The following is an 11,141-nucleotide window of genomic DNA, read 5'->3' as shown; positions in this document are numbered from 1 at the left end:
CTATTTCTTTTCTGCTGCACTTGTCCCTTTAACTCTTCTTAAGAAATAGGACCAGGAGTCGGCCATTTGGCCCCTCGAGCTTTCTCTGCCATTTAATAAGATCTTGGCTGATCTGACCATGGACTCCGCTCCACTTCCCTACCCACTCCCCATAACCCTTTATTCCCTTTATCGCTCAAAAATCTGTCTATCTCCGCCTTAAATATATTCAATGACCCAGCCTCAGCAGCTCTCTGGGGCAGAGAATTCCATAGATTTACAACCCTCTGAGAGAAGAAATTCCTCCTCATCTCAGTTTTAAATTGGCGGGCCCTTATTCTAAGACTATGTCCCCTAGTTTTAATTTCCCCTATGAGTGGAAATATCCTCTCTGCATCCACCTTGTCGAGCTCTCTCATTATCTTATAACTTTCAATAAGATCACCTCTCATTCTACTCCACTCCAATGTGTATAGGCCCAACCTACTCAACCTATCCTCATAAGTCAACCCCCTCATCTCCGGAATCAACCTAGTTGTAAGATTTCTGAATCTCTATGGGCGTACATTTGACAGCGAGACGATTCTTTCCAAACAATTAGAAGAGTTTATTAAAAACATACACACATGCACATTAGCAGCAGTAATCAGTTATCTTAAAAAGACACACACATGCACACTACCAACAGTTGTCAATTATGTTATAACAGCTGCAATGAGATTATAATAACGAGTGACATAACGTTACGTCCCTTTTGCTGGCTGGTTTGGACACATGGCTTGCTGTTTTAGCTGGTCTTCAGGGATGTCTCATGCCATGTGTCCAAGAGAGAGAGCAACCTGTGTGGCTTGAGTCTTTAAATCCTTTAAGTCCATTGTCCTTCGAAAGCTTCATGATTGGATCTTGGCTCCAGGGCAGCTCCTTATTGGCTCTCTTCACACCTGTGGCTGTCTGGTCTGGCTCAGCCATCTGATTAGTTTAAATGGCTTTCCAATACACAAAACCCATGCGGCAACCTGTGGGGGCTTTCATTTTGTTTCTTACAAACCTTGGCCCATGCTGGCAATCTGTAGGCTTCCATTTTATCTCAACACAAACAGGAATTTCCGTTAATCTACACTTTTAATATTTATACATACACACAATCAATTTTAATCATTAATAAAGACTTTTATTCTGACAAACGCCCCACCTTGAGGGGGAAATATCCTTATTGACCCCTCATATATCGTAAGCATTGAGGGGGAGAGGAAGAAAAGTGGGTGGCCTGACTTGGTCCGCACCTCGTAAGCTGTAGGGGATTTAATAACAGTCCGATAACATCTCCAGCGGAGACTCTCCCCTTCCCGTATCTTCAGTGCACCGTCGCTTCTCGAAGCACATTGATGATGTTTGTGAGTCATGCTGCAGCTTCCGCTTCTCCATCTTTCCTCGGCTTCGGTCTTGGTCAGTGTCGTCCTGACAATCGTGAGGATCCGTAACATGGTCTGTGGGAAACAAGATCAGTGCAATATTTACACTTTGGCAGTTTTTAACTGATTAATGTGAAACTACTTCTTGTACTTAACACTCTTCTTCCCTGGTAACTGAATCAAATAAACCGCGGGGTTCAATCGGTCTATAATCTTATGCGGTCCCCACCATCCGGACTCAAAGGCAGCTTCTTTTTCCCATAATTTGGAATCATTACTGAGTCTCCCACCTCGTATACAAAGGGACCTACTTTCTTGTCAAAGTACCTTTTAATTTGTCTTTTTGACTTCCCCAATTTGGTGGGCACAAATCGATTGATCTGATCAGTGTGATCTACCACTTGTTCCAGCCACTTGGAACTACATGTTTTCATTGTCAGGGGACTCATCCCTGTTAGTGTTAGCCAGCCTGGCGTTCTCATGAGCCTCCCCATCATGGCATGATATGGGGAGACCCCTGTTCTATGAGGTGTGCACCTCATTGCCATTAAGCACATTGGCAGCATGTTATCCCATTGAGTGGGGTGGTCCGCACACAATTTTTTAAACATTAACTTGAGGGTCCTGTTCCCCCTTTCGACCTCTCCGGACGACTGGGGTGGTGAGCAATATGTAATTTGTGGTTTATCCCCAACGTTTCCTGCAGATGGGTAAAAATTTTACTAGTAAAGTGTGAACCTTGATCGCTGTCCACTTGTATTGCACTCCCCACCTACAAAACACATGATTCAATAGTGTTTTGGCTGCTGTGATTGCGGTGTTGGAGCGGCAAGGGAATGCTTCAATCCATTTAGTGAATTGATCCACCACCACTAGGGCATGCTGAAAATTGCCTTGCGCCTGTGGAAGTGGCCCAATGAAGTCGATCTGGAGGTGAGTCCATGGCCCATGAGGTGGGGGTGTGCTGTGAAGCAAGGCTCAGTTAGTGCATGCGAGAGGATTGTGTTGCAGGCACGGTAGGCATCGTGCCATGTATTGGTTGATTGTTTCCCTCATGGAAGACCATCAAGCTGTGGATGCTACCTTGTAGAGGTTACCAGGGCCGAATAGTGCCCTGCTGTGGGGTGGGAGTGAAAGAGGGAGAGCAGTTCCTGACCCATCTCTGGTACAACACACACCACCGGGCAGGCGTTTGGCTTTCTTTTGAACATCAGCAACTGCTCATCTGAGTCAGGGGCAGTGGCTAGTATGGTATTGGGAGCCCAGGCTGTTGGTTGAGGAAGGGGTCTGCCTTCCTTGTACAACAGATATGACCAGTATTGCTGCTGCAGGGATTTTAAATCTAGGTGATCTGTTGTGGAGGCCTTGCTAAAAGCATTGCAGGGCTCAACAACTATATGCTCTATCTCCCCTTCAATTGCAGCGTCCTCGGCTGCTCTGTCTGCTCTAGAATTTCCCTCACTTTGTGGACCCCCTTTTCTATGGGCTGTTACCTTTCCTATGAAGCAGGGCTGGGATTGCTGTTTAAGGTATGACCAAAGCTGGTGTAACCAGGACCCATGGACCAGGGCCTTACCGTCTATCGTATAATAGTCATTTTTGTGGTATAGGGGCAGGGAGAGCATGGTGTTTATAGCATAGGCACTATCGGACCAAATATTCACAGGTCTATCTGAGGTTTCCTTTCCAGCAGTTAGAAGTGCGACAATTTCTGCATATTGTGCAGACTGTCTGTTGCATCTTCGCTGGATGGTTCTTTCTGGTAATACCACAACATATCCGGTGTGAGGGGAAACTTCAATGTGATATGAGGACTCATCAATGTAGACATCTGGGGCACCCTGTATGGGCTCTTTCTGCACAGGATGGGGCTCAAAGTTAATCAGGGGTAACAGACATTCATGTGGGTCCCCGTCATAGATCAGAAATTGTGGCAGCAAGGTGGTGGGTTTGGAAATGGTATCAATGTCTCTTTCCATAAATTTCAATATCCATTTGCTGAGGCGCTGCGAGGAAACTAACAAATCTCCATGTTTCATCAGTAGTTTCAGGTGTGTGTCCACTGTGCAGGAGTGTAGCCTGTAACCCGGGCGGTCGAGGGGGTCGTTCAGCCTGACTGGCTGCCTCTCTTCTGCGCCTACATCCGGGCCAGGGTGTCCCTAGAGATGGAACACGCGGTGTCCACCGGTACGCTTGCGGCCTTCCGCGAGAGGTGGGCACCAGAGGGACTGGAGTGCATTATTACCCCCGGCAACCAAATTTTAATTTGATTTTATGTTTTAAAGTTTAATTTGTTTTAATTGCTGGTGTTTTTAGTGTCCCCCTCCCCTTTTATAGGGGGCACTTGTAAAATATATGATTTTAATGCCCCCAAAAAAAATCACAAAAAAAACCCACAAAAAAAAAGAGGGCAGTTAAAAGTGTCTGTGGAGTGTCCCCCAGATCGGGGGGCACTTGATTTAATGTTTCATTTTGTTTACACGAAAAGAATTGTAGCCTGTAACCCGGGCGGTAGAGGGGGTCGTTCAGCCTGACTGCCTGCCTCTCTTCCGCGCCTACATCCGGGCCAGGGTGTCCCTCGAGATGGAGCACGCGGTGTCCACCGGTACGCTCGCGGCATTCCGCGAGAGGTGGGCACCGGAGGGACTGGAGTGCATGGTTACCCCAGCAACCAAATTTTAATTTGATTTTATTTGTTTTAAAGTTTAATTTGTTTTAATTACCGGGTTTTAGTGTTCCCGCCCCCTCTTTTATAGGGGGCACTTGTAACTTAAATGATTTTAATGCCCCAAAAAAAAATCACAAAAGGAAAAAAAAAAAGAGGGCAGTTATAAGTGTCTGGAGTGTCCCCCAGATCGGGGGGCACCCGATCTAATGTTTATTTGTACTCCTCAAAAGAGTTGTAGCCTGTAACCCGGGCAGTCGAGGGGGTCGTTCAGCCTGACTGCCTGCCTCTCTTCCGCACCTACATCCGGGCCAGAGTGTCCTTGGAGATGGAGCACGCGGTGTCCACCGGTACGCTCGCGGCTTTCCACGCGAGGTGGGCGCCGGAGGGACTGGAGTGCATCGTTACCCCCGGCAACCAAATTTTAATTTGATTTTATATGTTTTAAAGTTTAATTTGTTTTAATTGCCGGTTTTAGTGTCCCCCTCCCCTTTTATAGGGGGCACTTGTAAAATATATCATTTTAATGCCCCAAAAAAAAATTTTTTAAAAAGAGGGCAGTTAAAAGTGTCTGGAGTGTCCCCCAGATCGGAGGGCACTTGATCCAATGTTTATTTTGTTTACTCTAAAAGAGTTGTAGCCTGTAACCCAGTAATAAAGGTAAAGTGATGTACCGACCAGAAGATGGCCAGTAGGTGGCGCTCGCATGTGGTATACATCTTTTCTGCCCCCTGCAGGATTCGGACGCATATGCAAGGGGCTGTAGTCGATCAGCTCGTGTTTGGCACAGAACTGCACTGAGGCTTTGCTCTGTAGCCCTGACCTCCAAATGGAAGGGCTGGGTGGGGTCAGGAGGGATCAGACATGCAGCCTGTATCACTGCAGTTTTTAATTTAGCCACAGACTGGGTGTGGGTATCGGTCCATGCCGGGCGTATGTTATCACCCTGCGGTTTTATTAAACCATACAGGGCTTTGCACACTCTGCAAAGCCTGGGATAAAGTTCCTTTGGTACCCCACCAAACCCAAGAATGATCGTAGGGCTGTTTTCGAAGTGGATAATGGCAGTCGCTGTATTATCTCCACCTTGTGAGAGTCGGGGGATGAGCCCTCTGGAGAAATGGACACTCCCAGAAAGGTGACCCGTTCTTTTACTAATTGAGCCTTACGGGGATTCACCTTTAGTCCCGCCTGAGCCAACAATGTCAAAAATTCGTGCAAAAGGGACAGATGCTCCTCCATGCTGTCGGTTGCCAGCAGTAGGTCGTCTACATACTGCAGCAAACAGGTAGGGCGGGAAAAGTCTTTTAAAATTGCAGCCATTCTTTTGTGGGGGCATTGTGGAACCCCTGAGGCAAGCATGTCCAGGTGTAGCTCTGGTCCTCAAATGTCAATGCAAATTTGTACTGGTCTTCCCTTTAACATGGATACTCCAGAATCCATTGGTGATGTCGAGAGTCGAGAAGTACTTGGAACCAGCAGGAATTTGAGATAATATGGTAAGAGTTTCTCTTACTACCGGTGAGCAGGCTGGTGTTACAGAATTTAACATTCTGAAGTCAATAGTCAGTCGGCAGCTGCTATCAGGCTTTTTAACCGGCCATGTGGATGAATTGGTCGTGAAAGTGCCTGTCCTAACAACACCCTGCTCGACTAGGGATTTTATGGTGTCTCGGATGTAAGGGTGACTCTCCCTTGGGATGGGGGACTGTTTAGTGAATGAGTGGGGGGGTCCCTCAATAGATTCCTCGACTGCCATTTTTCCACAGTCATGCTTGCACATGGCAAACACCGCTAGGTGTTCCCGAATTAATTTCACCACAGCTTCATTTTCGCTCCCTGGAGCATCATACTCCGATGGCTTTTTAATAGCAAAAACTGAGTGAGCATCTGAACTTTCTATCACTCCTGCCTTATCTCCCAATCCCATCCAAACATAGTGCTGATTATAATCTATCACCGCGCCATACTGATCCAACACATCAGTCCAGAAAATTCCCCTTCCGTCAGGGGTGGTCATCAGCATAGGTGCTGGGACCTTCCAGGTGAGGCCTTCCAACTGAAGTTCAGTGGCCTTCCCTGTATATGCGGTAGTTGTATCACTGTTAAACCTTTTAAGGGTCATATAACCCTTGCCCGCCACCGCATGGCATTCAGGGTATGGGGTGTGGATGATGGTAACGGCTGAGCCAGTATTGATAAGCATAATCTGCTGCCTGCCCCCTTTTAAGACAACACAGACTACTGGTCTCCCGCTACCATCACGTCGGAATCCCACTTCCAACCAATCTTTGGGGGCCGAACCCTGTCATAGGATTGATCCTGGAACGGGTCTCTCTAATGAGTATGCATTGTCGATTACGTGCACTGATAAATAATTTTACATCTTCCCCATGGCAATTTGGGTTTGTATAAGGGTTATCAATTTATCCAAACTTTGATCTGACCCAGAGGGCTTGGATTTGTCCCTCGGAAGGTATCTATGCGTTGCTGGTCTGGGTCTGCTGTAGTCTTTTGTTAGGTGGTCTACCTTCTTACAATTAAAGCACTGTCCCTGAAAGAGGTAGTTTCAAGATTCCTCCACCATTGACACTGATTTATTTGTAGTCGGTGGTGACTTCCCCTTTAACTGTCTTTTATCATCTCCCAGGCTATTTGTGGTTTGGTCTCTATATCTGTCCACTGATTGGTGGGCCTCATGACTATGCCCAGGGTGGTTTTAACTAAAGGGTGAAGTTGGGTCAGGAACATCGATTTAACTTGTTCCTGATTCTTTCCTACTGTAGCATTTGGGGGTGCCTGGTTCTGCGTATATTGATAGATATCATATAGGTGATTACTGAAGGCTCTAGGGGTCTCTTCTGGGCGCTGCTTGGTCTGATTAAGCAGAGCCACTAAGTTCAAGTTTCGGATCCCTAAATGGTTTAGGATATCAGTCATGAGTACATCGGCCGCTGCGACAGCCTGGAGGACTGCTTCTGGCAGATTATCTTTTAGGGAAGTGGAACAGGCCAAGAAGAGGACTCGTGTTAAGTCTCTCTCTCCCAACTCTGGGTGACCCCTCCTGAAATTTGCCCACCTCCTATTAACTTGCAGTGGGTCATCCCCAACATTAATGGGCCCCAACTCGTGGCTACATGCCATGGCGTCAGCACCAGATATGGGCCGTGAGTCGGTATAGTTACTGGTGATGTTGTCGTGCGCATTACACATTATATTTTTTTAACTCTAATTTGTTTTCATTTGCTTCAACAACGGCTGCAGTGGCATTTAAGTTTGAAAGGATTTATTGTTGTAGCAGTGAAGCTGCCTGTTCGGCCCCTCTTTCTAATTGCTTAATACTGTGGTTTAAGTGGTCAATTGCTTGTCTTAAATGCAGTATTTCTCACTCCTTGAACTGTTTCACAAGTTGGAGGCCTTCTTCCTTTTGTTGCTTCATACCTTCAATCTCTCTTTCTTTTAACTGAATCTCTTTTACTTGCAATTCTTTCAAATCTTATATCACTTTGGCATCTTGCCTCATTAATTCCTCATCTCTCCTGGCACAATAAAAAGCGCTAAACGCCACGAGACTGCCCGTTTTGATCTCAGCTCTCTGCTATCTACACTCTCCTGGATAATTCTCATCATCTCCCCAAATGAGGCAGATCTACCCCCGTGCTGTGCCTGTGCCCTTAATTTTTCTGCATCTTGTATCGGCACCTTTTTGGACAATTTCTCCTGATAAATGAGCTCAACATTACTTTTTATTGTTGGCTTTCTGTCCATGACCGATCCCTTCATCCTGTGTCTTTTGAATATAACTACTGGTGGGTCCCCACTTAAACAGTTCCAACCCACCCCACTTAAACAGTTACAACTATCGAGACGACTGCTCCCCTAAGACGCAACTCCCGATCCGTTTAATTGTTTCAATTATAATCGCAACACAGGTTAGAATCGCAACTCACAAGATTTCCAATTGTTCAAAAGAATCATCAAAAAGCTGCCTTGCCAGTTGCCCGCATTCTCCACCAATTTTGTAAGATTTCTGAATCTCTCTGAGCTTACATTTGATAGTGAGACGATTCTTTCCAAACAATAAGAAGAGTTTATTAAAAACATACATACATGCACATTAGCAGCAGTAATCAGTTATCTTAAAAACACACGCAAATGCACATTACCAACAGTTGTCAATTATGTTATAACAGAGCTACAATGAGGTTATAATAACGAGTGATACAACGTTACGTCCCTTTTGCTGGCTGGTTTGGACACATGGCTTGCTGTTTTAGCTGGACTTCAGGGATGTCTCGTGCCATGTGTCCAAGAGAGAGAACAACCTGTGTGGCTTGAGTTTTTAAATCCCTTAAGTCCATTGTCCTTCCGAAAGCTTCATGATTGGATCTTGGCTCCAGGGCAGCTCCTTATTGGCTCTCCTCACACATGTGGCTGTCTGGTATAGCTCAGCCATCTCTGATTAGTTTAAATAGCTTTCGAATACACAAAACCCATGCGGCAACCTGTGAGGGCTTTCATTTTGTTTCTTACAAAGCTTAGCTCATGCTGGCAATCTGTGGGCTTCCATCTTATCTCAACATAAACAGGCCTATCTGTTAATCTACACTTTTAACATTTATAGTTACACAGTAATCAATTTTAATCATTAATAAACACTTTTATTCTTATATAGTGAACCTTCTCTGAACAGCCTCCAATGCAAGTATATCCTTCCTTAAATATGGAGACCAAAACTGTACACAGTATTCCAGGTGTGGCCTCACCAATACCCTGTATAGTTGCAGCAGGACTTCTCTGCTTTTATGCACTATTCCCCTTGCAATAAAGGCCAACATTCCGTTTGCCTTCCTGATTACTTGCTGTACCTGCATACTAACTTTTTGTGTTTCATGCACAAGGACCCCCAGGTTCCGCTGTACTGCAGCACTTTGCAATTTTTCTCCATTTAAATTATAATTTACTTTTCTATTTTTTCTGCCAAAGTGGGTAACCTCACATTTTCCCACATTATACTCCATCTGCCAATTTTTTGCCCACTCACTTAGCCTGTCTATATCCCTTTGCAGCTTTTTTATGTCCTCCTCACAATTTGCTTTCCCACCCATCTTTGTATCATCAGCAAACTTGGCTACAGTACATTCGGTCCTGTCATCCAAGTCATTAATATAGATTGTAAATAATTGAGGCCCCAGCACCATTCCCTGCAGCACCCCACTAGTCACTGTTTGCAAACTGGAAAATGCCTCATTTATCGCGACTCTCTGTTTTCTGTTAGTTAGCCAATCCTCTATCCATGCTAATATATTGCCTCCAACTTCATGAATTTTATCTTGTGCAGTAACCTTTTATGTGGCACCTTATCGAATATCTTCTGGAAATCCAAATACACCACATCCACTGGTTCCCCCTTATCCACCCTGCTCATTACATCTATTGTGTTCCTAACACAGATGAGACTGCACACAGGGAGGTTAAAGTAACAGTGACCTCATTATTAAGACACTCCAGAGTGAGGAACAGGCCTTCGGGGCCGGCTTATATACAGTGCTCCCAAGGGATGCTGGGATCCCTTGGGACTTCAGGAGATGCACTCCCTGGTGGCGGAACATGGGAGTGCATGCTTTACAGATACACAACATCACTCCCCGCCAAAGTCAAAGTGAAAACTATTTACAACGTGAGGCGGTCGGGACCCTTTCTTTCCCTGGCGGACTGCCTCGGTACAAATGTCTGTTCTGGTGTGTTGACTGTACCCTCACTGGACTCGCGTGTTGTTGGCCCTGCAGAGCTGTTGGGTGAGCCTGGGCTGTTGGGCCTGATGGGTTTGATTTCCTGGTCCGGGGTGGTGTTGTTGATCCTTTGGGTGTGCGTTGTGGGCTCGAAAAAGGTGGTGTCTGTTGTGGGTTGTTCAGGGCAGTCTGTCATCTGTAGCCACGTTTGGTCCAGGTGCTTTCTGCAAATTTGTCCATTGTCTCGTTTGACTACAAACACCCTACTCCCTTCTTTAGCTATCACTGTGCCCGCGATCCACTCGGGACCATGTCCATAGTTGAGCACTCACAGGGTCATTCAGATCAATTTCCCGTGACACAGTGGCGCAACCATCGTTTATATTTTGTTGCTGCCGCCTGCTCGCTACCTGATCATGCAGGTTGGGGTAAACCAGCGAGAGTCTGGTTTTAAGTGTCCTCTTCATGAGTAGCTCAGCTGGGGGCAGCCCTGTGAGTGAGTGGGGTCTCGTGCGGTAGCTGAGCAGTATGCGGGACAGGCGGGTTTGGAGTGAGCCTTCTGTGACTCGTTTAAGGCTCTGTTTGATTGTTTGTACTGCCCGCTCTGCCTGCCCATTGGAGGCTGGTTTAAACGGGGCCGAGGTGACATGTTTGACCCCATTGCAGGTCATGAATTCTTTAAATTCGACACTGGTGAAACATGGCCTGTTGTCACTGACCAGTATGTCAGGCAGGCCGTGGGTGGCAAACATGGCCCTCAGGCTTTCAATGGTGGCGGTGGCGGTGCTTCCCGATATTATTTCACACTCAATCCATTTTGAAAAAGCATCCACCACCACCAGGAACATTTTACCGAGAAACAGGCCCGCATAGTCGACATGGATCCTTGACTATGGTCTGGAGGGCCAGGACCACAAACTTATTGGTGCATCTCTGGGCGCGTTGCTCAACTGCATTGCCGTACACAGGACTCTAAGTCAGAGTCGATACCGGGCCACCACACGTGGGATCTGGCTATCGCTTTCATCATTACTATACCCGGGTGTGTGCTGTGGTGGTCCGAGATGAACGTTTCCCTGCCCTTTATGGGTAGCACTACGCGGTTCCCCCACAACAGGCAGTCTGCCTGAATGGACAGCTCGTCCTTTCGCCGCTGGAATGGCTTGATTAGCTCTTGCATTTCAACGAGGATGCTGGCCCAGCTCCCATGCAGTACACAGTTTTTTACTAGAGACAGCAGAGGATCTTGGCTGGTCCAAGTCCTAATCTGGCGGGCCGTGACAGGTGATTTATCATTTTCAAACGCTTCCATGACCATCAACAAGTCTGCGGGCTGCGCCACCATCAACAAGT

Source organism: Pristiophorus japonicus, chromosome 3, assembly GCF_044704955.1.
Source record: "Pristiophorus japonicus isolate sPriJap1 chromosome 3, sPriJap1.hap1, whole genome shotgun sequence".
Lineage (NCBI taxonomy): Eukaryota > Metazoa > Chordata > Chondrichthyes > Pristiophoridae > Pristiophorus > Pristiophorus japonicus.
The sequence above is the reverse complement of the archived record's forward strand: the minus strand, read 5'-3'. Positions refer to the sequence as shown.